The sequence below is a fragment of the Panulirus ornatus genome, chromosome 11 (genome assembly GCF_036320965.1).
Source record: "Panulirus ornatus isolate Po-2019 chromosome 11, ASM3632096v1, whole genome shotgun sequence".
NCBI classification, from domain to species: domain Eukaryota; kingdom Metazoa; phylum Arthropoda; class Malacostraca; order Decapoda; family Palinuridae; genus Panulirus; species Panulirus ornatus.
The window spans coordinates 5,408,375-5,435,970 of record NC_092234.1 but is presented as its reverse complement, the minus strand read 5'-3'; the positions used below and the strand labels follow the sequence as shown (position 1 = coordinate 5,435,970).

The following is a 27,596-nucleotide window of genomic DNA, read 5'->3' as shown; positions in this document are numbered from 1 at the left end:
AAATGGGATGAAGAAAGGAATAGGTATGAGTAGGAGTGTTATGAGTATTATGTAACACCAAGTACAGATGGCAGGACAGATTATCTCCTAATGTGCTTCTGAATGGCAGAATCTGCATTTTCATATGGTTTTTCAACAACATAGTTAAAAGACTCTTTCTTTATTTAAAGCTGATATTTTTTCAATAATTTTTCTGTTTAGTGTACACCACACTATTTTTTAACATGATATATTGTACTATAAAATTACAGTGGCAGTAAGTGTTCTTTAATTACATAGAATTAGTTTGGTTTGTAAAAAACAAAAAATTTATTGCCCTGGTTGAGGTGATTATAACTTAAGCTCAAGAATACTGTTTCATACTCTCTTATACCACAATAGGCTAAAGGGATTTGCAATTATTCGCCCAATGGGATTGGTAGCCAACACAAGACAGAATATTCGTTACACATATCTTTTCAAAATTTTAGCTAAAAGCACATATGATTAGTTCAGGTTGATGTACTGCTTTTTTACTGGGCAATTGTAGACCAAGAGGTGTATACATGCTTTATCACACCACTGAGTTTTCATAAATTTGCATATTTCTTCCTGGTTTATAGACAGTTTTGCTCTTAAGACTCAGGCTTTTACAACTACATAAGTTTTTTATTGTCTTGAATTTTAGGGTTTTGAAAATTTGTTCTTTCATAAGTTGCAAAAATTTAATCTCAGTCTTCCTTATATTTCTACTTTTCAACCATATTCAGTATCTCAGTCTTCCTTATATTTCTACTTTTCAACCATATTTAGTATCATTCACCTCTCAGGAAGCTATGAAACTTCATATATTTTCTCATCTTGATTATGTTTATCAGTGATAAAAAGCATATTATCTACCCCAGCTTTGTAGTTCCCATCTTGCTGTTGCAAGAAGTCATCTTGTCCACCACTGTATGGTAAGTTTCAGTTTCTCATGTATGGAAACTTTGTATTCCTCCAAAGTCTAACTGCTCATCAGAAATTGCATCTTTGAATAGGGGGTCATAGCTTTGGCTAGTTTCTCCATTCAATCTGTTAACTTATATCCTTCATATTATGACAGAAACTCTGTAGAAGCATTGGATAGATTGCATTTTACATCCTTTTTGTTACTGTACATGTGACATGTTGCGAGGCAGAATATATGTTCATGGTTTGTGGTGTTAGGCAGTTCTTTTCCAGTTCACCAAAATTTAGCCTCAGTTAAGAGCCTTTCTTTTCAATGGTTGTGTGATAACACACTTTCTTGTGTATTAGATGAGGTTCTTACAAATTTCAGGATACGTCTTTCTGGAAAAAAAAATATCCTATGAGCACATTCTTTGATGTTCAGATAATTAGTAGCAAAACAATTTTCACTGGAAGAGTACTTTGAAGACATTTGCAAGAATAATGTATGACAGGGCACAAGTTCACTGGGAAGAATAGGAGTGGAGTCATCCAGAGTAGTGTTTGATGAAAATAAGCTTTATCACTAGGAGAATCAACTTTAGATTGGTCAAGTTAGAGAAGAAGAGAGATTGAATTGCAGAAGGTATTGGTACCGCTTTTCGGTAAAGGCTGGAAAGATTTATCTGTGGAAGTTAAACTGACTCTCTTTCATATTTACTTTGATGTGTTTGACTGCAAATAATAGCTTTTCTGTAAATATAAACAGAACAATAGTCACTTTGAGAGTCTGGAGAAGAGAAGACATTCATGACCCAACATGCTTTGTTTCCAATGCAAAAGGCATTAGAGCAAGATCGGTCTAACCATTTAGGTCTGACTTTTAAAGGTAGATAAATTATAGGGAGAGGGAAGATGAAATGAGGAAGGGATGTCCACAGCTTAGCTGTTTGAATGATAAAAAGAGGTACTATGAAGGTCAATCCTCTAGTGCAAATTCTCCACACTGAAAATATGGGAAGTAGCAGCCAGATGTGTGCCTTCAGTCCAAGCCATAGTGGGAGGGCCACATTTAGACAGCTAAAGAGAGAAGTGGTCATAATGATACTTGTTGAAAATAGTCTGAGCAGAGATATTGCAGTGCACGGAAAGAAAGCTACCATCACTTGCAGAAACATTTGTCCATTTCTTTTATGGTGCCTCTAATGGCACAAGGCCAATTTGGTGTATCTGGAATGGAAACTTTAAGGGTATTGGAAAATGTATAGAAACTAGATATAGAAGTGTGGAGTCCTAATGATAGGTACTAAGATTAACAAGACATACGTGATATTGAAAATAAAGAGTGAGCACATGAAATAAGTCTCCATAGTTTCTTGTATAATAGTTAACATGCTTCAAAAAGGTATTGATGTACAATAGAAAATTTTTTAATATTCTTTTGTTATCTTCATGTTTATGCATGATTTTCAAAATTGTCGACATTACTTTTTTATTATATTTTGAAACATAACATATAAGAATGGAAATATTTACCCGACCTCACCCTTGTCTGCCTAACGAGAAAAATAACACCAGACCACCCAGGTTGATATAGTACTGAGAATATAGAGTATTTAAGGTGTGATAAGTAATAATGTGAAGTGCAATGTTACAGAGATGCAGCAGAGGAGGAAGAGGAGCAGGATCCACCAGTCCAGGGTCCCATGCCTTATGAACCTGATGATGCACCTTGGAAGAAGGGAGAGAGTGGCATTAGGAAATTGTAAGTAAAATCTTTTCACATACCTTATTCTTGGCACACACTTTTATGGATTGATTCTTTAAATGCTTGTGGTTTTGTAAGCATTGTCAATATAATATCATGTATGTGATTTTGCTGTGGAATATTTTATGCTGAAATTTAATTTTGAAACTGTAATGAGGATGTGGATATCATTTTGAGTGTGGCAGTAATGTGGAAAAAAGACTGAAATTATGTCTGAGTTTAAACATTTACCTTTAATGTTTCTGTCTTGGATTTAGATTTTTTTTATGTCTGTTATAGTTACATTTCATATGGGAGTTGAATACAAATAAAAGATGAAGAGTAAATTAATTTGTACTAAAAATCTTAACAGAATGGCCTTCTGTATTCAAGACATTATATGTACAGAACTGCTTGGTATTGGGAGAAATTATTCTTACTGCTTTCACTCAGTGCATTTACCTTTTTGCAACAGAACAGTAACTGCTTTTATCTATTCATGTACCATAAATCAGTCACTCCACACTGTAATGAAATCCTTACAGATCCACTCCTTATCCTTTTTACATCATAGTCACTTCTCCATCCAGAGATGCTTTCCTGTTTTTTCAGATGTATTATTGCTCTCACATCCTACAGTTTGATGTTTTATTCCTCATTATATCTCTTCTGCATTCATATAATTTTCAGTCTTATCATTCATCAGAGTGCTTAGGTTGGTAGATTTAAGTTTCTACCTTCACCTTCAATGGGTAATACTCCCCAGTTTCCTTACCTGTAAGTGGGCACTTGGTTCGTGAGAATGGGGAATCAAAGACAATCAGAAGTGATACCAGCTGCAGTACTTCCCTGTGTAGAGACCTCTTACTACAGAATTCACAAGCTTCCCTTCACTTTTTCCTTTCACCTTCTTTTTTTGCACATCTTTATTTCATTGAGCCACTATTACTTCATGTGTTGTCCTTAAACTTCATTCATCTGTGGCAAATGCATCTAGAGCATTCATCATATGCTTTCACATCAGTTCAGGCTCATTTTGTTCATCTTTGACACTGCTCAGCTGCTCATTCAACTTTTATTTATACAATATTTATAAAACCTTAGACTTTAACCACACAGCTTTTTCATTTCATCTTTTTGTGTATTATCATCATATGGATAGAGAAAGCACCATACATAATGGCATGATCAGACCAACCATCTGGCCTTTTGATTAACTTTTGCCTTGCACAGTGTCTGGTGAAGTTGAAATCATGTTTGAATATAGTGATATGTTTGTGTCATAGGGAGATGATCCACTGCTGAATTTTTTATTTTGCTTTTAACTGGTTATTTGGCTGCAGTGTGGTTATTTTCTTGGTATAGTTATCTAAGCATAATATCATAGAGTCTGTATGTAAAAAGAAAATCTCTTGAAGATCAAAGAATTTTTTTTTTACCAGAGTAAATTTATTCATGCAGTCTCTCCTGACATCAAGAATTCTGTTCTATCCACTGAAATCTCTTTCCTTCTTACTCATATTTGTCCTTTTTAATACCTACTACAACACAGTAGGTTTATGTACTCTTCATTTTGTTTGAACTTCATGCCAGTGTACACTTTTATTTATACATTCTGTTCTTAGTTTTCCCCATATATCCTTTTTGCTGTAATGCTTTATCTGTTAATTCTTGAAGGATATCTTTTGAATCTTTTTATTCTTTTAGCACTCAAAGAAAACTGGTAAAGATAATAGTAATAGAATGTTAGTTATTCAGCTCAAATTTTTCAGTTGAGAATGTATATAGATAGTATGAATTTACATAATTAGATTGTTGTGGAGAGTGTACCAAACTTATTTGCTTTCAGTGGTGTGTGCTCAAACTTTCTAGTGAAGAGAATGAACCAGCCATCACATTTCTTTAACTTGCATTATTCTTTAGAGATCATGTGGTGTGTTTAAGATGGTGGCTGCTTTTATATCTAAATATTTGTTCTCCAGCACTGTACAAACTATTCATCATACTCTTGTATTTTTTCTTCATAAATGATTTCAGCTTTGGGTACTTAAATGCTGTAAGGAGTCGCTTGATAAGTGGTGTAGAAGAAAAGCTGCTTGGTGGTATTCAGGAAGGGCAGAGCACCTCGTGATGCTTTGGGTAGGCCTAGTATACTTGAATGCACTTAAAGTAAACATTTACTTTGAAAATTTTTTTCTTTATAAATGATGTTTGAGTTATTACAGTATAGTTTTATTTTCATATTATTGATTTTTTAATCTTATGAGATTCTTGAGGAGTCACTGGATACCAAGGACCAGGACACTAATAACTTTCAAAGTAAATAGTGAATTGTGATTGCATTCAGCTGTGTGGTTATTGAAACTTGCTCTTACTGACTGAAATTCTTAACTAACACTGGTAAATAGTATTTTCATTATTTGGTAAATATAGTGAATTGCATTTACATTATGCAGTATGGTTATTAATAGTTGTTGGTGATTGCTTTTATGAACTGAAATTATAAACTAATAGCTGTATCAGGTTTTTAACATTGTCCAAAGAAATATATATATTTATGTGTTTGACACTGTGACTTTGGAGTACTACAGATGTCTAAGGCCCTGGATGACAAGGTATTTGTGGTGGATCCTCTCTTTCCCCTTCCCACAGTCACAGACAAAAGTTGACATTAAGGCAAAGCCTTAATTGAAGCATGAAGAGAGTTATTAAGAGGGAGCAATGAGAAGAAAAAGGGAAAGATGTCTAAAGAATTCTGGAGGAAGTAGAAAACCTGCATTTTAGAAAGAGATGGGTAGAAAGAATGAGGGGGTAAGTAGCTCTAAACTTCATGGTGTAGAAAAAGAAAAATTTATCACAGCATCCCACCCATGTGTTGCTAGTAGCCACACAGTAATAAGGTGATACAGAAACTTGTTGAGTATGATTCAGCGAACTAATAGTGGACATACACAAGCAACCAGCTTTTAGTAGCAAAAACCAAAGATATATCTATAGAGGAGGGAAAGTGAACTAGCACTGTGATGTAGGGCAATTGGATCAAGTTGCAAGATCAGACTAGGAGTTGCTAAGTCAGATTGCTTTAGATTTAACTTTGTTTTGTAAGTATATAGAGCTAGACCCTCCCTGGATGTGAGAGCAATACATCATACAAGTAGGGGACAGTCCTTTGTATAATCAAAGCAACTGTTCATCAGAAAATGAAATACAACAAATGTACAAAACAGCCAGTTTCCTAGAGGCAGACTTCGCTATTTGTGTAATCTGGGGTTTCCTAGATAAGTTAGATGAAACAGTGATACCATGTATGTTGGTTGTGTTAAGTGATGGAATTACAGATTCATCCCAGGAGATGGGAAAGTTTATAAGGGGCTTTGAAAAGAGAGATGGCAGCAATTGAGTTTTGGAGGCATTAAACTTAACCAAGTTGTGTCAAACTGATTAGGATATTTTGTCCAAGTCTGTCTTTATAAGAGGAAACTGTCTTGAGACAAGATGCAGACCCTGATGGACATTGCTTTTGTAAGGGAAATCAACAGTTACAGAGATAGTGTGCCCAGAGGGAAAGTTAGATATTAGAGAACAAAATGAGATCCCAATGCCATACCTTGTCATAGGCTTTTTATATATCAAGGCCTTCAGCACAGGATTCTCTAAAGTATCATGGAGATAATGAACAGATATGAATGATATAGGAAAGGATAACACCAGTGGATTTTCTTTTTCAAAAACCTTTACTGATTATCAAAGAAATGGCTGAGATTTATGATCTTTGAGGAAATTGGAGTTGAGTATACGTTCAAGGAATTTTGATGAAGTAGAAGTCAAAGCAACAAGACGAGTTTGAAGGGTTAGATCAGTCGCCCTCCACCAAGATAGGATGTTCCAATGCCTCTTTCCAAGATGAAGGAAAAATTTTGGCTTTTGGACAAGTACAACAGATATTCGAGCGCAGGCCCAAGTTCAGAAACATACTCCCTTAGCATACGAGGATGGATTCTACCTGGTTCATAAGCATATCTTGAGTCCAGAGATAAGTTTTTTTGGGACTTTGAAAAAATTGTGGAGAGGGTCATAGGATTGGTAAGAGGAGCATAGGGGAGTGAGGGAAAGTTAGTCATCTCAGGATGGAGTTGGAGATAAAAGAGAACCAGAAAGTGTTACTTTGCCAGTGGGAGAGACATCCATAGTATCATAAGATAAGGAAAAAATGAAGAAAATGTACTGTTTCAGTAGTTATTAGAAATGTTTCAGGCTAAAAACAAGAAAGAGATATAAGGGAATGAAAGGGAAAGGTTGTTGCACTTTGTGTGGAGAAGAAGGGTATAAAATGTGAAAGTAGAGTTGGAGTATGTTATGAACTCTTATAAAAAGACATACAGAGATTGATAGCTAAAGATGAAGCAATTGAGAAGACTGGCAGTCATTACTACAATGTGAGTCATCATTCTAAGCTCTCTTGAATCCTCTAGTGATCAGTTAGTCATCATTTTAAGCTCTCTTGAATCCTCTGGTGATCCTGCAACCATAATACACTCTCTGACCTCCTCAATAGCCTCTTTTAGGCTACACTCTCAGGATATTCTAGAGGATCCTACATCCTTAAATCCACCCTCCAGTATCACTTTTTTTTTTCATCATCATTTCGAGATCATCATCATTGGTGAGTAAAAAGTTATTTTCATAATGTATTCATATTCACTCCTCGTAACTAACTTGTTTGCCTTATATTATTTTATTTCATTTTTTATAACTAATTCTTTTATTTATTGGTGGATTTATGTCTGACTGGGGTTAAGAGTGAATGAAGACTTCTGTGGAGATGCAGCCTGTTGTGGTTGAGCCATTGTTCCAATTGTGTAACATAAAGCTGCAAGTCTGATGTTGCTACTCTGATGTAAGGTTGTTGCAAATATGATTGTGAGGTCATCTTCAGACAAAAAACCATCATGTTGAGGTGTGCATGAGGTAGTAGGAAACTGGGTTGGAAGTGACTGAGGAGAAAGAACTTCTACCTGGGGAACTCCATTGTAAAAGTGAAGCCAATTTGAGTAGCTTTGGTATGGCATCTGGCTTCTAAGTTGGCCAGTCATATTTTGTCATTGTTGTGGCGCTTGGTTTCAATTATTTTTTGTGTGAGGGTGTGTTGGGAGACTGATTAATGTTTTGTAGATGTTCATTGCCACTAGCACTGTGTGAAAGGTGGGGTTTATCGTTGGTTGAAGCCATCTGTGATATGTTGTGTAAGCTCAGTGTGTAGTATGATTGTAAAGAGTTTGGTTCTGGAGTCATACTGTGCAGGATAGAGCAGGATGTTATGTTTGATTCTGTTATGGATAATTTTTTCACAGAGTTTGGATACTCAGGATAGAAATGATATAGGATAATAGAAGGAGAGGGAGTTAGGTGGTTTAGAGGGCTTTAAGATTGGTGTAGTGGTGAGTTTCCAGATGACAGAGATTATATTGTGTAGCCAGGAGTAATTGAAGATATCAGTAATTGCTTTGATTGCTAATAGGTCGTAAAGTTTTATGTGAAAGTTTGATACATTGTCAGGGCCTTTAGCAGGAGAGTTCTTTAAGGTTTGATTGCATTGATGTATCACTGGGAGTGAAGGGAGGATGGGCATTTGTTTTAGGAGAGTTTTGTTTAGATTTTTTTATGCTTTCCTGCTTAGGGGTGTTGTTGATTTTTTAGATGTGCTTTATTATTATATTTGTGTTTTCTTTAGGAAAAGGGATTTAATTGGGATTGTTCAGGAGTGCTTCATGAGTTGGGGTTGGTCTATTTCGATGAGAATGGATTTCCTTAACTGTGCATCAGAGTTGGTTGTTGTGGGCCTTATGATTCACTGTGGTGTACAGATTGTATTATTTTTACTTTCAACACATATTTGCCATATCCCACATTAGCGAGGTAGCATTAAGAACAGAAGACTGAGCCTTAGAGAAAATATCCTCACTTGGCCTCTCTTCTCTGTTCACTCTTTTGGAAAATTAAAAATGGGAGGGGAGGATTTCCATTTGCTGTAAATGCAAGTGAGTCAACTTTGATGAGATTGTATCATTGGGAGTAGTCTCATCAAAGAACTTCTTACTCAAAAATTTATATACCCATCTGTCTATCTATCTATATCACCGATACCCATCCCTTTGGAATCTCCCTCAGGGGGGTGGCCATTGCAAAAGATTCTCCATAACTATTGCAGCATAGTGCAACTGTTTAGTCTGTATTCTGAATAGTTGTGTTGTATTGCTTTCACACATCTCTTGGTTACAGTTTCCGTCGACTCTTTGGTGAAGATGGGACAACTCCAGGACCTAGCCCCAAGAGAAACTTGCTCAGCCTGGGTCGTCCATGAATATTATTGTGGATCCGGTGTGGATGGTGCTAATACCAGGGCAGCACACCACCTGAAAATAGCAAGAAAGCAGTGTTCTGGCATTTTGATTTGGCAGCCTTTCTTGCCATTTTATCATACCAGTAGGAGAGAAGATTCTTCTGATATATCTGTTCAGGAAGATTTTATTTCAGACAAAAACATTGCTAAAAAGCGATTTTTAAACAGACTGTCTCCTGAATGTCTTCCATCATCCTACCGCTACAGTCATATAGGAAAAGAGTCACTTCTTAGTAATGCTGGAGAATATTTTCTGGACATTATTGTTAGGAAATGTTCTTTAGGTAGTAATGCTACACAGTGTTCCCTAGTTGACAGTGTTGGAGGACAGTCTGTAGACAATAAAGTCAGAGAATGTTTCCTAGTTAGTAATATCAGAAGACATTCTGTAGACAGTAGTGTTGGAAGGTGTTCTCGCAGCATATCCTGTAATTTTGAAGAATTTTCCATAGATGGCAAAGTTGGAGAACATTTTATAAACAACAGTTATGTAAATTGTGGAAAACATTTTGTAGAAAATAATGTTGGAAGACATTCTTCAAGCAGTACTGTAACAGAATATTGCCCTGATGACCACTTTTTAAGATCTGCCCTTAACAGATATGTTGAGAGATACTCAAAGAAAATAGGTAGTGGTGAGCATGACAATCTGTTTGATTCACAGCATGCTAATGGGTGCCACTGGTATTACTCAAGATCTGGAAGGATACAAAGAAAAAAAATTGTTTTCAAAAATGACTCTGGTGCCTGCCAGTTTTGCCATGGGACATTTGGAATGAAGATTTCCAATTTGTGTCATTCTGTAGTCACAAAATAGGCTTATCAAATGAAGAGAGTTATATTAACTGGAAATACCATGATTGTGATGAGTTTCTTGTACCCAAATTTGCCTCTACTAATTTTTACAAATGTATTGATCATAGTTATATGCATTAAGAGCATATTTGGATACTTGTTAAAATTAATGTTATTGCTTTCTTTTATAATGAACTCCTAATTGAAATTATTTCATATTGTTGCACGTTGGCTCTTTTTGTATGTTTTTCACATATAATTTAAGAAATAATTTACCTAATCTCATCCTGGGTGAAACTGTACATACAGTGGTGTGACACTGATCATGGTGTATTCATGGTTGTTCACTGACTAATTTGATTTTGCCCAGGGTCCTCTGCACTGTTTTGCAGGATGAATTGTTATGGAAGTTGAACTTTTAGATAAATCTTTCAACCACACCCCTCTGCAAGTTTTAAGACAAAGATGTAACTATAAAAGGCAGGATGTTATACCAAAGTTATAGTTCATACTTCTACATATAAGAAAAATTCTTGTATATGAGTAGAGTAATATATTTTGTATTGATTAGAGTCCATATTAAGAGAACTTTAAGATTGATATTTTAACAAAGGTTATGGAGGATATCAGCAAACAGGTATATTTTAATGAAATGTTTTGGAAAAAATCAGGATAATTTCTCATATGTTGTATTGTGAAGGGAAGTGATGTGATAAATGTTTGTTATGAAATGCATGTCTTATAAGCATACATTTTTGTCATCATCTGCATCTGCATGGAAATACTTTTTAATCGCCATATTATTAATCATGTCAAAACTATGATTATCAGAATCCTATCCTGGCCATGGTTTGTGCAAGTTGGAGGGAAGATAATGATCATACCACTTCTTTTATTACGCTCTATATAAATGATGCAAACATGAAAGGAAGATTTTTTTCTGTAAAATAGTTCATAACTATTCTGAAGTTTAATATGTCATTTGACTCCATCTCAAGTTCCTGAGCTATGCTATCTGCTTTTTATGTTTTTGGTAATAGTAAATACTCTATAAAACAGGAAGGGAATTTGCTTGATACAGGTGACTAAGCATAATCAGGATGTTTAAGAACTGTATATATGTAAGTAGAACAGAAACAGAAGACTTCAACCCAAAAATAAATTACTTTTGATTAGTTATTTTGAAGGTAAGTGAATAATCAGCATAGGTATTCAGTTTGTAGTGATGCTTGGTTGTGTGTAAAAGAATTTCGGGAAATGCTGAGACATTAGCAGTTGTTTTTAAAGAGGAAGTGATGCAAAATTTGGTGTTGTACAGTTATTTCCTAAGTAGAGTATAAGAATCTTAAGTCTTCAGTAAGTGCTCTGTTTGCCGACCAAGTTTTATGGCTGTACAGAAACACAGACAAACTAAAGCTAAGTAAGACAGTAGGTAGTTACCATATATTAGATGGGATTTAGAAAAACAAGTTCATCAAATTAAGATGTCTTAATCTGCAGAGATGTTCTTAATGCATTTGGGGGGTAATATGGAAGGAAATAGTGATTGTATATGTTTGCATATTTTTTGAAGGAAAATTGTGATAGTATCTGAAAAGTTTTGTTGGAATTTTTTTTTTTTTTTTTTTTTTTTTTTTTTTTTCGCTGTCTCCTGCGTTTGCGAGGTAGCGCAAGGAAACAGACGAAAGAAATGGCCCAACCCACCCCCATACACATGTATATACATACGTCCACACACGCAAATATACATACCTACACAGCTTTCCATGGTTTACCCCAGACGCTTCACATGCCCTGATTCAATCCACCGACAGCACGTCAACCCCGGTATACCACATCGCTCCAATTCACTCTATTCCTTGCCCTCCTTTCACCCTCCTGCTTGTTCAGGCCCCAATCACACAAAATCTTCTTCACTCCATCTTTCCACCTCCAATTTGGTCTCCCTCTTCTCTTCGTTCCCTCCACCTCCGACACATATATCCTCTTGGTCAATCTTTCCTCACTCATTCTCTCCATGTGCCCAAACCATTTCAAAACACCCTCTTCTGCTCTCTCAACCACGCTCTTTTTATTTCCACACATCTCTCTTACCCTTACGTTACTTACTCGATCAAACCACCTCACACCACACATTGTCCTCAAACATGTTTGAGATGTTTGAGGAAAATTTTGTAAATTGAATATTTCTCAGCCAAAAGACAATTAAGAAAAAATGTTAGTGTTCCTTGACCTTGTACAGAATTTAATTTGATTATGAATTGCATGGCAAGCATTACAGATTTTGTTCCAGCCACTAATGGTAACTGTATGGTTGCAGTTACCTAGTGTAAATGAATCTCGGTCATGGTGACAAAGTCTTCCCAAAGAAGAGCCACCCATTTTGAGTTCTGTAAGCTCGGTAAGCAATTTGAAATCCTGTATTTTCCGAGCATTTGTTTAGACCTTTATGATCACTTTTGTAAGATGGATGAGTGATTGGTAGCTTCTTGTTTTTATGTACTGAAAACTAGTTTGAATTTAGTCTCATCTTATTATGTTATTGTTTTGCCATTTCCTTTAAAGAAAAATATGTTAATTGCAAAAAATAATGCGTTATTTGCTTGGCTCTGGCATAGCCTGTCTTTTCTTAACTTTGCCAGCATTAATACCTCACCAGATGGGCATTTCATGTGTGAGAATGTTAGACAACAGGCTTTCACTGAGTTGTGTGTCTAGTGCCCAGTGCCAGCCAGTACAATACAGGAGATAGAAGCATCGAGTCAGGTTGCTACAAATTAAGTATTACATCAGGTGCCAAACACCATTTTAAATCAGTTCAGTCTAGCAAACAGTTATAGTGACTCAATCTGCTGCAGGAAATATTCCAGTCTAGCCAAAAACAGCAGACTGATGTACAACAGCAATAATCTAGTCATCTGGTTTTATGGTAAAATTTTAGATATAGAGCTGACCAATGTAGTGATGAATAGAAATTAGTATATTTCCCCAGTTCTTTTGTCCCAGGCATAAACCCTTATTGCATATGTGTGTGTGAAGATGAGGAGACTTATGGCAAGGTCTCATGGTTCTTAATGACCGGGGCCATTTTTCATTGGAGGATAACTGTATTTGCAAGATTCATACCTTGAATGCCTCATCTTTCTTGTCAAGCATTTCATGCAGCAGCTGACCTTTGAGATTATGGTTATCTTTAAGTCTGCCGTGACTATACATGGTTAGCAAGCCCACTTGTTGACAACTGCTCTAGTGATCTTTCTATTCATTTTTATTTTATCATTATTATTATTATTTTTCATACATATTTGCCATTTCCCACATTAGTGAGTTACCATCAAGAACAGAGAACTGAGCCTTAGAGGGAAAATCCTCACCTGGCCTCCTTCTCAGTTTTCTGTTCTTTATGCTACTTCGCTAATGTGGGAAATGGCAAATATGTATGAAAAAAATATCGTTATTATTATTATTATTATCATTATTATTATTATTATTATTATTATTATTATTATTATTATTATTATTATATAACCCCACAACTTATTTAAGAAATTACAGGGACTCCTGCAGCTCCGTGGCTGCACCACACTCATTAGCAAGGACAGGATGGACTACTTCAAAGTGAGAAGTTCTCTGGAGAAACTGTAATCTGTGTTAGATACAATCTCATCAGAGTGACTCTAGGACAAGAGAGAGAAGCAGCTATTGCTAATTTTGTGCTTGGTTCATTAATGTAGCTCTTATTACTTGCTCTTTATATAATATTTTGTTTAGCATCTAGGACAAGAGGATGATGACTGATTTAGCCATGTTTGTATCAATTTTGTTCTAGAGAGGCTTTTATACTAAATCATTTGAAAAGCCCTTTGCTTTTTAGAGATACATATGTTTCGTAGCGTCCAAAACCCAAATGCCAAATTATTTGTGTAGACAGCATCCTTTGTAGAACATGATTTGGATGAGAACAATTATTGTCTTGGTGGATGTTATTTAGATCAGGCATATGCTCAATGGGTTGATGATTCTCATTGCCCAGTACTATACTGTGTAAAGCAAGATTTAGATGATAACAATCATTACTGTGCTGCCGGGTATGATGCAAAGTAAGGTTGAGGATTCTTTTCACCCTCTACATGCACTAAAAGTATTCATAGCATATTTGTGTAATATGGCTGGAGTTGATTTATTTTGAGGTTGTATTTAGTTAATTTATAAAGTTTTTGATAACTTCAGCATATGCAGTATTGATTTTGTTAATGTACTTTAAGTTTAGACTTACTGAAAGGCATTCTGTTTCTGTTGAACATAGCCTGTTATCAGTCCTATACATGGCTGCCATTACAAGTTAGGTTTTCTGGTGTAGTGTGGTGACATGCTTGTATGTTAGATTTTGTGGCTGTCAACTGCTTGGTGGTTAATGCACAAGAAATCTGTGAATGCATATCCCTTTCTGGTCTTGGATTTATATGCTCTTCATATGTTTCTGGGTTGTATCCTCATTGTGATTAATCTAAGCTCACTCTAGGCCCTGAATGGTGCAGAGAAACAGCAGGATATTAAGCATATTGGTCAGCCATCTATATTGCATCTAAAAGTAAATGTCCACTTTTTAATTAACATTACCTTAAAGAAAAATTAGTTCCGAGAGTCACTGATGCATAGTATGATAGTGGAATGTCCAGAAGTCAGTTAGATGTATTGCTTATAGTTTGCTATTCTGTTCATATTCAAACTTGTATTGTAAATTTTAACCTGACCTAAACTAATCTAGCTAGACACAGAAGATAAACTCTTAGTTCACCCACATGTAAATAGGTCCATATAATCTTTAGGTGATCAGCTGTGACATAATACCAATCATTTTACTCCTTTGTGCCCAAAGGCTATGAAACTAATGCTCTTTGATCATGCTAGGGAATATTAGTATGGGAACACCCATGCCTCTAACATGGATTTATTCAGTTTAGCAGACAGTATTTACAAAATGCTGTGGATAGTCAGAAGTGATTGTATTAAGTCAAGGTGGTGGTCTGGTTAGGTGACTGTAACATAAAAGATTCCTTTCATGAGGTTTTGAAAGATGTCTGTTCTGTAATTTGACAGTCATTAGTCGATTAATATGAATTTGATGAAACAGAGATCTGTTTTTGTATTTTGGCAGAGTACCTATCAGGGAGACTAAACTGTATCCCATATCTTTCTTGATTCTGAACCTGTAAGAGCTAGCTGGATTGAATTTGAGTTATCATTTTGTTTTTAGTGAGGACAGTTTTGGAGGAGCCACCAGTGGAGGGGCCAGGTTAGTTGATGTCTGATTGGTTGAAACCTTTGGTTGCTTTCTGTTAAGTGTGGAGATTTTACTTTGACAATTTGACGAATGTTTACCAAGGCAAGGCAAGGTGTGAATCTTCCAAGCCCATACCGTGCTTCATCACACATAAGTATTGTATTATATTTCTCATAGGGGAGTCATAACTTCAAAAATGACCTCTGACTGGTTGAGACCTTTGGTTGCTTTCTGTTAAGTGTGGATATTTTACTTTGATAATTTGACAAATGTTTACCAAGGCAAGGCAAGGTGTGAATCTTCCAAGCCCATACTGTGCTTCATCACACATAAGTATTGTATTATATTTCTCATGAGAAGGGGAGTCATAACTTCAAAAATGACATCCTTTGTAAGTGCTTTGTGATGATCAATACAGTTCCAGAGATTTTGCATTGTTTTCTGTAGGGGATGAGAGAAGAGTAGTTCTATTCACTCTAGGTAACTTATAATAATTTATTGGCAGTTGCAGTCATCTTTAACACTCCATCCATAACCTGTCCATAAATCAGCAAATGATTGATAAGTATAATGTTTTAGGTGTTGAGCCAGTGTGAAATTGTTCAAGATGCCAGTATTTTCTTGAAAAATTTGTAGATGTAAGACAATTTGTAATGCAGCTTTTTTCATGCCCATTTAAATGGCTGATCTGATTTTTAATCATTATCTTTCCTCCAGCAAACAAGATTACTGTATAATTAGATTTCACATCTGAAATAACTGAAAAGCTTTAATTTAATGTAAGTTTGTGTGGCAAAGTTGCACATAATTTGTACAGTCTTCTTTCTGGCTTCAAAGCTAGTTGTTAGTGCTAAAGATAGACAGAGTGTTGCTTTGATAAGTGCAGGGTTACTTTGTGTATTGATTCCAAATCATTGACTTTGGTTTGAGAGAACTTTATTGATATTTAGTATTATGTCATCTTTGGTAAGTATTCATTATTCTTTTGTTGTTTCCAGCACTATAAACCATTTTAGTCATTTAGTAGACAAGATGCATTTTGTACTAGATTCATATTATAAAGTCTGCTCTCTGGTAATCAGGTTGGAAGATGTTTGAAACTCATTTTATATTTTTTCTCATGGAGTTCCATTATGTAGTAAATTCAATATTCAACCATCCGATTAACAAAACAAATGTCCAAATCTGTGCTCAACAAAATGATGTATTAAGATGTAAGAAAAACAGTTTCTATATTCCCAGTAAAGACAGTTGAATTACATATTCATTTTAGCACAGAAGGCTCTTGGCTATTATGTAGTTTTTAACAAAACCTGTTTTTGGAAATGTGATTAGTCCTTTTACTATTTTTGGAAATTATTAAATGTTTAAGGTTACAGATGTGAACGATGCTTATTTCTTTACATAGTATGGTGACCAGAGTTTCAGTTAAATACAAGGTGAGTACTTCTACAAAAAATGAATCCAAAATGATGTTACTAGAAGCAGGACTAAAGTTTCATAGCAATACACAAGTAATTCTTGTATGAGACATATGCTATGTTTATTAGTCTAATATCACTGTGTATACATCACAGTTGACAAGATTATAGAATGAATAAACCTAGAGATAGAAATAGTCTTGTTCATTTGAATTACATACACAGGTATTCTATGTATTGGTGTAAGATATTTCATTATGGTACCATAACTTATTAAAGGCATTAGTTTTTTCACTAAATTGGCTAGAACTATTTCAAATTATTCTTTGCAAAAGAGTAAAATGTATACTTATTTTAAGAGTGATTATAATACCTGTAATTCTCCTTATTGGGTAATATCCATTATTATATGCTTCCAAAGGAAAAGTTGTAAAATTGATTTTATCCTTTGTATGGAGTACCTCTGGGTTACATTTCAGATTTTTTTCATGTAAGTGTCAGTTTATATCCATGACTTCCAGATCACTAAGATAGACAATTTAAAAGGGTTTACCAATACAAAAGTTTTAATTTTGATGAAATACATTACCAGACATTACACTAATTATAAGGGAAATTTGAAATTTTTTATTTGCAACTTGCACAATACCTGTCTAGTTAACACAAGTATAGAAAATCTTCCATATAATTTTACTACCTTTAACTATATGAATAGTGATATCAAAACATGATAATAGCAAGATCTGAACAATTTTATGTGGGATCTGACTGTTGAGTTTTCTTGGTGATAGTCCCAGTATCAATTCTGTAATGTTTTGTGATGTATAGCATATATGTGCCAAAATGGATAGTATGTTGTACATAAAACATGAGTTTGAAATTTTTGCAGAGCTTTTAGAAATGTAATCACTTTGATTCAAAGAATAGACATATGTTTAATTCAATCAACAAGAAACTGTCAGGTTAAAAGGTCAAAAGCTTTTTAATTTCAAGCTCTTATGAACTTAGTCTCATCAGTGATGTATGTGTGTGTCTGTTGTATCTTTTAAGAGAGTAGTTTTCGAGTGAAATGAGAATAGTGAAATAATATTTGACAGTTGCTCCCACATTCAGCCAGCATTCTCTTTATATTTGACAGTTGCTCCCACATTCAGCTTGCAGCTCCTTTATATTTAACAGTTGTTCTCACATTCAGCTAGCAGCATCTTCACTCTGCCATGATATTGTTTTTCAGTCTCATCCATGTGAAAGAAAATACATGAAAAATTTTGTTTTTACCGAGACCACTCATTTTAAATCATATAGATATACTTAGGGCCAGTTTAACTAGTTTTGAATATCCTTTGTATTATTAAGTTCATAAGTACATATGTACTAAGTCAGTGTTTCTAGCAATTAAGATTGTATCATGAAAACTTCAAATTAACAACATATTTGAGTTGATTTTATGGTTATTCAAGATTATGTATTATTGGTTCCTTTATAATTAAAATGGCATATGTATGATAATAGTAATTATACTTTGGGCAGATTATTGTCAGATGCTTTCATTATGTTTGTGTGTACATGGATATAGAAATAATTGATAATGAGATATAAAAATAAATACATTTTTGTAGTATTTAATCATTTACCAGTATTAATATGGTATAAATAGATGGCTAAAGTTCATTTCTTTATTGTTTTCTATGACAGCTTTAGCATTTGAACATTGCAGTTCTTGATTATGATCTTTCTTTATATGTTGCCATACAAACCTGAGAGTTGAGCATTATTGAAACAGAGCATTCTTTCTCCTTAGCAGTGCCAGTGCCATTATAGTAATTTCTGCCCCCCAATCCACTTGCTGTTTGCTTGTATTTTTATGCTTATGATCAGTGTGTGCCTGCCCAAAATACCTCCTCATGAAACGTGATTCTTGTATGGTAACATCTCTTGGGCTAAAATAAATTGCTCAACTAATGATTTGGCATCACTTATTTCTTTTCTTGTTTACTTCCCCCCAATATAAATGGATGTCCAATCTATGAGGCTTACATGTCTTTGGCTCTGAAATTCATGAATGTGTTTACAGTATCATAATTCAGCAAGGCATTTTCATCACAGAAAGCAGAACTGTGCATGTGTCTCCAAACTCCTTGCGCACCAAATATTCATTGGTTTTATACTGGAGACTCACCTGAAATGCTTGAAACACTGGTGAAGAAAAATGCATGCTAGCGTACTAGTCATGCATGTTCACTAATTTCCTTCATTCTGTGCTGTTATGAATGATGCAGATGTAATAGTGATAAAAGTTTTTTTATGCCCTACATTTCTGCCCCAGGAAGGCCTACTGTGGGGTTTCCTTTACATGTAGGAAGCCAGTCACATCCACTGAGTGGAGCTATAGGTCAAGAGTTGCAGTAATTTATATGATTTTTGGATGAGTACAGGACAGTTGAGGGGTAAGTGTTCAGTGTCTTCAGCATGGGAGTTGCATTTTATGCATAATGGGTCTTGTGATTTATTGGAAGGATGTCTGTAATGGAGAGATGTGTCCAGACACAAGGAAGTATAACTTGTACAAGCTTGGGGAGTGTAGTTTCAGATGTGTGTGTCTGGGGAAGTGGAGATGATGTAATCCTGATCATTCTTTGCTTTCTTCATGACTGTAACATCTCCCAGAAACATATTCAAAGGTCCTCTTCTAGGTTGATGCAATCCTCATTATTCTTTACTTTCTTCATGACTTTAACATAACCCAGAAATGTATTCAAGTATGAGTCCTGTCTTTGCAGTAAGTAATCTACATTGGTACAAAAAAAAGCTATATCCCAGGACCAAACCCGCTAGCACTCCACTGGTGACTTCAACCAATTTTGAGAGGACTTTTCTAATATTCTCTTCCAACATGATTTTTTTTTTCCACTGGAGTAGTTGTGCTCCACTTCCTGCCTGGAGTTCCAGCTTCTTGACCAACCTCCTGTGTGATGCAGTGTTAGATACTTTCAGGTTGTCCATGAAGAAAAAAAATCCATCCATTTACTTTTTTTTAAACCACGCTCACTCTTAGAAGTCTAAAAGACTTTTACACATGACCTTCGCCTGAACCCATGTTTTCTGTCTCAGATACTTTCTCATTTGCAATTAGTTATCCATTTGCTTTATTATTATTGTTATCATTATTTATCTGTTTTACAGACTACACTCATTAGGGAAGCCATTCTGTAGGCATTTGCTCTCTTCCATTTTTCTTGGTGCTATATCCCCCTTAAGTGGCATACTGAATCATACATCAAGTGACTTGTCAGTATATAAGTGCACTTCTTCAGTACATATAGAGGAATTTCATGAGAACTATGAGTATTACATGGGTCAAAGTCTTTTAGTCATTGAGGAGACATTGGTAAAAAAGCCTAACATCTATGTTGATCATTTTGACTGAAGGTTTTATTTTAGAACAGAATCAGTTGTAAAACTAGAACTGCTACCATGTCAAATAACAATGGATTTAATTGTAGTCTTGTGAACAAAAAACAACAATGCTATTTCATCAACATTGTTCCAGTTAAGGTGATTGCATTATGACATGGAATAAATGTATAAGATTGTTATCCAGTTCGATCTGGACAGGAGTCAAACACTTGAAGATACTGATCTTTACACATTAGGATAAGTAAGATGGGCATTTTCTGTTTGCTAGGTGTGAAGTCAAGAGTTACACAGTAAGTATTCTTGGCACTTGTAAAGAGAAATAGGACATTCATTGACCTCTCATCCACAGTTGAGCTGATGATGACCCCACCAGATAGACAAAAAACACGTGTAACTTGGACTGATGGTTACCACCCAATGATTTTTTTTTTCATTTCGTATTATCAAATGAGGTATACTGTTTGATTATTTCATCTGCCTAGGACTATGAGCAATAATTCAGGTACCATCAAAGTTATTCTTTGTATTCTTTTGGTAAGATCTTTGTGCTTCTTTACGTGCAGTGACCAGACTTTTAAAAGTTGAAGTATGTTAGGCCGGAGTATTGCAAACAGTAGAGGTTGAAATATCAAATTCCTCATATTAAGAAAAGGTAGATTTCTATTTATGGGATAATCAATGGGCCTTGCTAAAACACATTGGCAATATGAGAAAATGAAAGAATGGAAAAAGATAAGCTTTGGATAAGAGACTTAATTACAGCCATGTAACATGAAGCTTGGTTATCATAGTTGATAAAGGCCTGTCTACATGAGCGGGCCTGATCGGCGGGTTTGCCCGTTAACGGGCAAATTCTGGCGGGCCTGCCCGTGAATGTTGTCCACATGACCGAAGTGATGAACAGCCGGGCCTGCCCAACGATGTTGCCAGCAGCGGGTGGAGTGCGGTACGAGAACCATGGTGCCTAGCATTGTCAAGAAAAAGATTTTGTGCTCTATGATAATAGCTTTGTGTCTCAAGAAGAAAAGGATATGGTGTAAAGATTGGTTAAAGAAAAGAAGTATGTTTGGAAGCACTGCAACAATACTTCATGAACTACAAAGTAGTGAGGAACACGACTTCAGAAATTACCTGAGGATGAGTGTAAGCACTTTTTACATCTTGTTATCAAAGGTGGAGCCATACATAGTGAAGAAAGACACAGTTATGAGAAACGGCATTACAGCTTGTGAAGGTCTTGGATTATCACTGTCATGGAGGAAAATCAGGTCATAGAAGCACCACAATTTAGGTACATAGATATCTCACTCCCTGCTCCTGACTTCTGTGAATGTTTACTTTCTTGCATTCACGCCGAAATTGGTTACGCAGCGTGTCTATTTCCTTTTTTATGTCATCCGTCGTAACGTAAGTACCATGCTCTCTCATCTCTGCAGCAATAGCCTTCACTGCAGTTATGCATTTGTCTCTGTTCTTATAGCATTTCAGCTTCACATTCCATAAACATGGATTCTTACGATAAAGGTCAATCAAAGTACTAGTAAGTGCTTTAGACCAAAAAATTGTTGGTGGCTCACTAGAGTTATCCTGGGCTGCCATCGTTAAATGTTCACTGTGCTACTATGCCGTGGGATGTGGGATGAAGGCCCGCTGTGGGTTCACGTTATTATCTTGCGTCTGGCAGGGTAGAAACTCCAGCTACCGGGCACCAGCTCAGTGATTTCGCTCGGCGGGCTTTCGGGCAATTTGATCGTTTGCCCGTCAAATATGCCCGTTAACGGGCAAGCCCGCCGATCAGGCCCGCTCGTGTAGACAGGCCTTAAGATAGGAGATACACCTTGAGCTGTAATGATGTACTCGAGGGAAGAGCTTACTTGAAGTGCTGCATCTCAGAATATGAGGTCCTACTACAAGGCAGGAGTTCCAGAGTAAGCTGTCACTTTTCGCAGTTATGAGCAGTTCTTGCTGGACATTGTCAATAATTCACAAGTGTCTTTAAATTGCTGCCACTTATTTTGAAGGAAAGGACTGGATATGTATATACTTTAGTATCTCACCATTATATTGCACCATAGTTTCATTACATTGTCATGTGAATTAGTGTACTATTATATCTTGTATACTAATCCCAGATGTAAATTTATTGAAAGAAACTGACCTTTCCTGTTTGTGTCTATTCTCAGTTTGTTATACATCACTTATTCTAAATTGTTTATTCCAATTATCAAAATGTGAATTTAATTTACTTATGCTTCCTCATACAGCCACAGTGTTATGATCTCAGATTATGGTCTGCTTTTCATCCATGTTCACCATTTCCCGCCTAAACAAAGTAGCACCAAAACAGACAACTGAGCCTTTGAGGAAAAACCTGTCATTGTTTCATTTTCCCTGTTGGCTCATAGGAATATATGGGTATGTTTGAAGGAATAGTGGTTCCAACAATGTTATATGGTTGCGAGGCATGGGCTATAGATAGGGTTGTGCGGGGGTGTGCATGTGTTGGAAATGAGATGTTTCAGGACAATATGTGGTGTGAGGTGGTTTGATCGAGTAAGTGATGAAAGAGTAAGAGACATGTATGGTAATAAAAGAGTGTGGTTGAGAGAGCAGAATAGGGTGTATTGAAATGGTTTGGTCACATGGAGAGAACGAGTGAGGAAAGATTGACAAAGAGGATATATGTGTCAGATGTGAAGGGAACCAGAAGTGGGAGACCAAATTGGAGGTGGAAGGATGGAGTGGGAAAAGATTTTGAGTGATCGGGGCCTGAACATACGGGAGGGTGAAAGGCGTGCAAGGAATAGTGTGAATTGGAACGATGTGGTATACTGGGGTCGACGTGCTGGATTGAACCAGGGCATGTGAAGCGTCTGGAGTAAACCATGGGAAGTTTTGTGGGGCCTGGATGTGGAAAGGGAGCTGTGGTTTCAGTGCATTATACATGACAGCTAGAGACTGAGTGTGAACGAATGTGGCCTTTGTTGTCCTTCCCTAGCCCTACGTCGCGCGCGTGCGGGGGAAGGGGGTTGTCATCTCATGTGTGGCGTGATGGCGACGGGAATGAATGATGGCAGCAAGTATGAATTATGTACATGTGTATATATGTATAAGTCTGTGTGTATATATATGTATACGTTGAGATGTATAGGTATGTATATTTGCGTGTGTGGACGTGTATGTATATACATGTGTATGTGGGTGGATTGGGCCATTGTTTCGTCTGTTTCCCTGCGCTACCTCGCTAACTCGCGAGACAGTGACAAAGCAAAAAAAAAAAAAAATTATATATATATATATATATATATATATATATATATATATATATATATATATATATATATATAGCATTGTGTTGCAGGAACCTGTAAAAGCGGATACTGAGTAAGATCTGGTCTTGTGGTAACTAAAAATAGACAAAAATTAAATATATAGTAAATAAAACTTCAACACAAGTATCCGATTTGTAGTTACTGTAATTTGTAATAATAAAAAAAAGAATAGAGTGTTTTAGAAACGACTATTTATTCAGGATGAACTAGTCTCAATAAAGTTATGAATATTATACGAATAAAGAAATATTTTTGTATACGAAAAAAATAGACTATTTTAAGTGGTGGTGAGATTTGGCAATAATTTGAATCGAGTAGAAAATACGGCGAGATTCCGGCCTGACTACGAATACGGATCTTCTGGAACACGTGCCGCAACCATTTGTATTTCAATGTTTACATTAACGTATAGGGGCTCGTGCAAAGTTGTTTTGGCCCAAGTTTCTGTGTAGAACAGCGGTAAATGATACGTGTATGTATATGTGACGCATAGTGAACTGGTGTTGGGGCACATTGTGTGAACAGGCGACATACACAGCTCGGGGAGGCAGAAGATTCAATGCAACCATGTAGCAAATGGCTCCTCCTCACGGTAAGCATTAGACACTTAAGTCATATTGAACTGTAAGGTTCTTTTTCTGTGAACGATTCTATGAGCTTCACAATCCTTAGAGCATAACCTCTTATTAGTTGGTATAGTAATAATTTATTTTGATAAGTTAACTCTGTGAATTGATAAAACATCAAGCTGCGTCTCTTATGGACGTTTGACAACACAAATCGTTCATAAAAAGGAAATGATAATACAAAATAAGATTAAGGCGTTTAATGCCGCTTCTTATGACATTGTTTTTACAAGAAGTATTGATAGAACAACTTTCAACAAGTATACGTCTCAGCAATGAAATTAACTCGTTAAATTCTGTACTGGTGACAGGGCCTTGAAGGCAAGGGAAAACGTAAGACTTGGATAATTTAAAATTACTCGCGGAAAAGTATTTTATGGAAAGGAAAAGTTAGCATGTTCTCTCTGAAGTCAGGATTGGCGAAATGCGCCCCAAATATTGTGTTCGTTGATGAAGAGAACCATAGCAACCTGGTATATTATGCATGTATTGAATCAGTTTCCCGTGGAAATTAATGTGAGGACATTGAAGAATTATGAATCCTTGGGTAGATATGATATGCACTTCGTTGTCGTAGGATTGAGTCATTGATGCTTAATGTCACCCAAGGCCTACCTAAAGGGAGGGAAGATCGGGGTAAAATCCCCGGGGCCCCGGGACTTTTGAGGGTCCCCAAAGAAGGAAGATGAAATTTAGAAATATTTGATAAAATGAGCAAATAATAGAAAATGTATGAAGTAAACAAAATCTATAGGATATTTTTTGTCTTCCGTACATCCCCCCCAGCCTCCTCTCGGGTGATCCTGAGGGGCCCTAATGTGCCAACCCTCCCATAGGGCCCGCCCACTTCTTGACATTTCTAATGTCATATGGAACTGGAGGTACTTTTGAACTACCGTTCTGCTTAAGCAGGGTCGATGGCCTCGGATAGGTCTGGTTTGAATAGAGGCATCAAGGTAGAAAGTTTTTCTGACTCCGTTCGAAGGAAGTAAACGGCATACTGATGTTTTATAATTTTCAGTTCGGTTTTCTGTCATTAATAACAATGATATGTGCATATCTGCGTAATACAACAGAAAATGTTCTCAAATATATGAAGCTTCCATTAGATGCATTTATTGCAAAATTATAGAGGGTTCCTGCGTAGGGAGACAATGTTGCCTTGAGAAGTTTAAATCTGAATCCATTTAAAGCCCGTTGTCTGTGAAACATAAAAATGACGAGTTTTGGGAATTGTACGCTCAGTTTATAGGTTGAAAAAGGCGCCTTTAAAAGTTCCTATGTAATCTGACTTTTGGATTGAATGTCGAGTTCACATTGTCACAAATTTAATGAAAGTCATAGATATGATAGCAGCCCAGTGAAACAAAACTTCTACAGTTGATAAGACGAAATATTTATATTCACTTTAAAAGATGTGTTAGGATTCAATATTATGAGAAAATGCGTTATTTTGTTCTCTTTGCAAGAAGTTACCAATTTTGGCCGCATTAATTGATCATCCCTTGTTGGTAGTTAGGTTTTTATGACCTAAAGAGAGGCATCACGTGGAAGCTATCAGTCGTGTATATCAGTAGCGATGCCAGTATTCTTAAAAGAGTTAGTAGAAATATAGAAATCCGTAAAGATAATATGGAAGATCAAGTAAGTGTTTTATGTTAATTTTTTTTCGGAATTATCAATGTATATGTACCTTTTAAGTTATTTTTAGCCATTTTATGTAGCATCGATGTGCTAAGCTACATTTCTCCTTGATTCCATTTTTCCTCGACCTACCTTTTAGAGGAAACGTTGGTATGTCTCTTTAATATTATTGTAATGTCTGTCTGTAAAACGGTGTCTCATTTTACCAAGTTAGTAGTTGGGGAAAGTTTCTTTACGACGACGTGGCTATCAGTCTGATTCGTCAGTGAAAAAGGAATTACGGGATAATGCAACACGACCAAACAAAATAAAGTTAGTCAAATAATATTAGAATCTTATTTGGCAGATTTGGTTAGGTTGGTTTGGTTCGTATTTTGGTGTCAAGTATAATGCAAGATGCTGGAAAGTAAAAGTTTGAGGCAGGCTAGGATGACCGGTGGGTTTACCGCAAAGCAAGTGGTTCACTTGAGACATCCCGTCTCTAGACCTAGTGCAGGATAAGTTTTATCTGGTTATTCAGATTTTCTTCGTTGGTATATTTTGTTCATGAAAGAAAAAGCTATAAGCTGAATACGAATCTGGGGTTGAAATATCGTTTGGAGGTTATGTGTTCCTGTGATTAAGCGTTTAAATGATTACAGGATGAAAGAGATATCTTGGTAATTTAGTTGATATCTATTTTGTATTTGTAGGTCAGAGGAAGCATTATGATATATTTTACATTATCATTTCTAAATAGAAGCTTTTGATTTATGTCTTATTCCAGTTGTGAAACAAAAAAAGAATTGGCCAGAAAAATACCCTTGATTTTTGGTGTTCTTGTTTAGAAAACTGATTTGCTTCAAAAGCTCTAAATGAGGGCCAATTCTTTATGGAATTAATATATTGTTTGGGACCATTATGACCCTTCAATTAAGCACTTAACTGATTATGTGTGAAATATGATTGTTTCATAAGATTCCGGGTATTTCTCGGCCAGAGGAGCAATATGAAATAGTTTACAGTATAATTTCAAGTATGTTACAGTCAAGTATGTTTCATTATGTTACATTCCAATTTTGAAACAAGACGAAGTTACCTTTGGAAAGAGATCCTGGTTAACAGCAGGACTCTTTCTTAGGAGGAGTTCCTAGGGTAGGTACAGATGAAATACACATACACATATTCTTGCATTATGGATGGTAGGCAGCTGTTCTAGTAAATCCAGAAGCTATTATATACAAACAGTGGTGGTGGGGAGAGAGTTTTTGATAGGCAACTGTCCCCATACATTGATTATTAATTTTTTCTCATTAAATTCATGTAATTTTGCTCAATTATATAGTTGTCCATGAAGCCATATGTTGTTTATACCATTTTTTTTTGTAGTGTTTTCTGTTAATATGTTGAGTTTCTTATTGCTACATTGATTCATGAACCTTGTGTAGATATCATTATGGCTTTCGATAATAATATGTTATCTTTGTTTAAAGATTTATTTGTACAACAGAATTTCTTGAAGTGTGATAATAATTATATCCTATAATTGAATATATTATTAATATTTTTTAACTGGGTTTTGTAGATATTTTCAGCTAGGAGAATGAAAAACTATCAATTTCTCATGAAGACAAAATGTACTGCTGTTATGACCATGTAAGGAAGTATGCAGTTAGAACTATACTAAATGTTACTGTACAGAGAAAAATAATTAGTTTATTAGTGTAAAATATAGGAGTTCCCTACTTTGTATCAAAACTATATACTTAGAACATACACCCTTAGTACTATTGTAAACTGAAAGACTACCTATACTTTCATATATATATATCATATGTATATATATATATATATATATATCATTATCCGTGCATGTCGTAGAAGGCGACTAAAAGGGAAGAGAGCGGGGGGGCTGGAAATCCTCCCCTCATTTTTTTTCATTTTTTTTTTTTTTTTTCATTTTCCAAAAGAAGGAACAGAGAAGGGGCAGGTGAGGATATTCCAAAGGAGTCTTTTCTTACGCTACTCGCTAAGCGGAAATG

At 35.7% G+C, this 27,596-nt stretch overlaps 1 protein-coding gene and 1 long non-coding RNA gene across 3 annotated transcripts in view; one reads left to right on the top strand and one right to left on the bottom strand.

The window, feature by feature from the left end:
• Positions 1–27,596, bottom strand: part of LOC139751082 (ATP-dependent RNA helicase DDX3X-like) — a 344,069-nt gene that overhangs the window by 199,508 nt on the left and 116,965 nt on the right. The window lies entirely within an intron of this gene.
• Positions 23,573–27,596, top strand: part of LOC139751242 (uncharacterized) — a 40,870-nt gene continuing 36,846 nt past the window's right edge. The window contains exon 1 of one of the 2 annotated variants that reach the window (XR_011713316.1): positions 23,573–23,897. This is a non-coding gene — a long non-coding RNA (uncharacterized lncRNA). Of the gene's footprint in view, positions 23,898–24,164; positions 25,576–27,596 lie in introns of those variants that run through there. The other variant, XR_011713317.1, reaches the window with a different exon arrangement.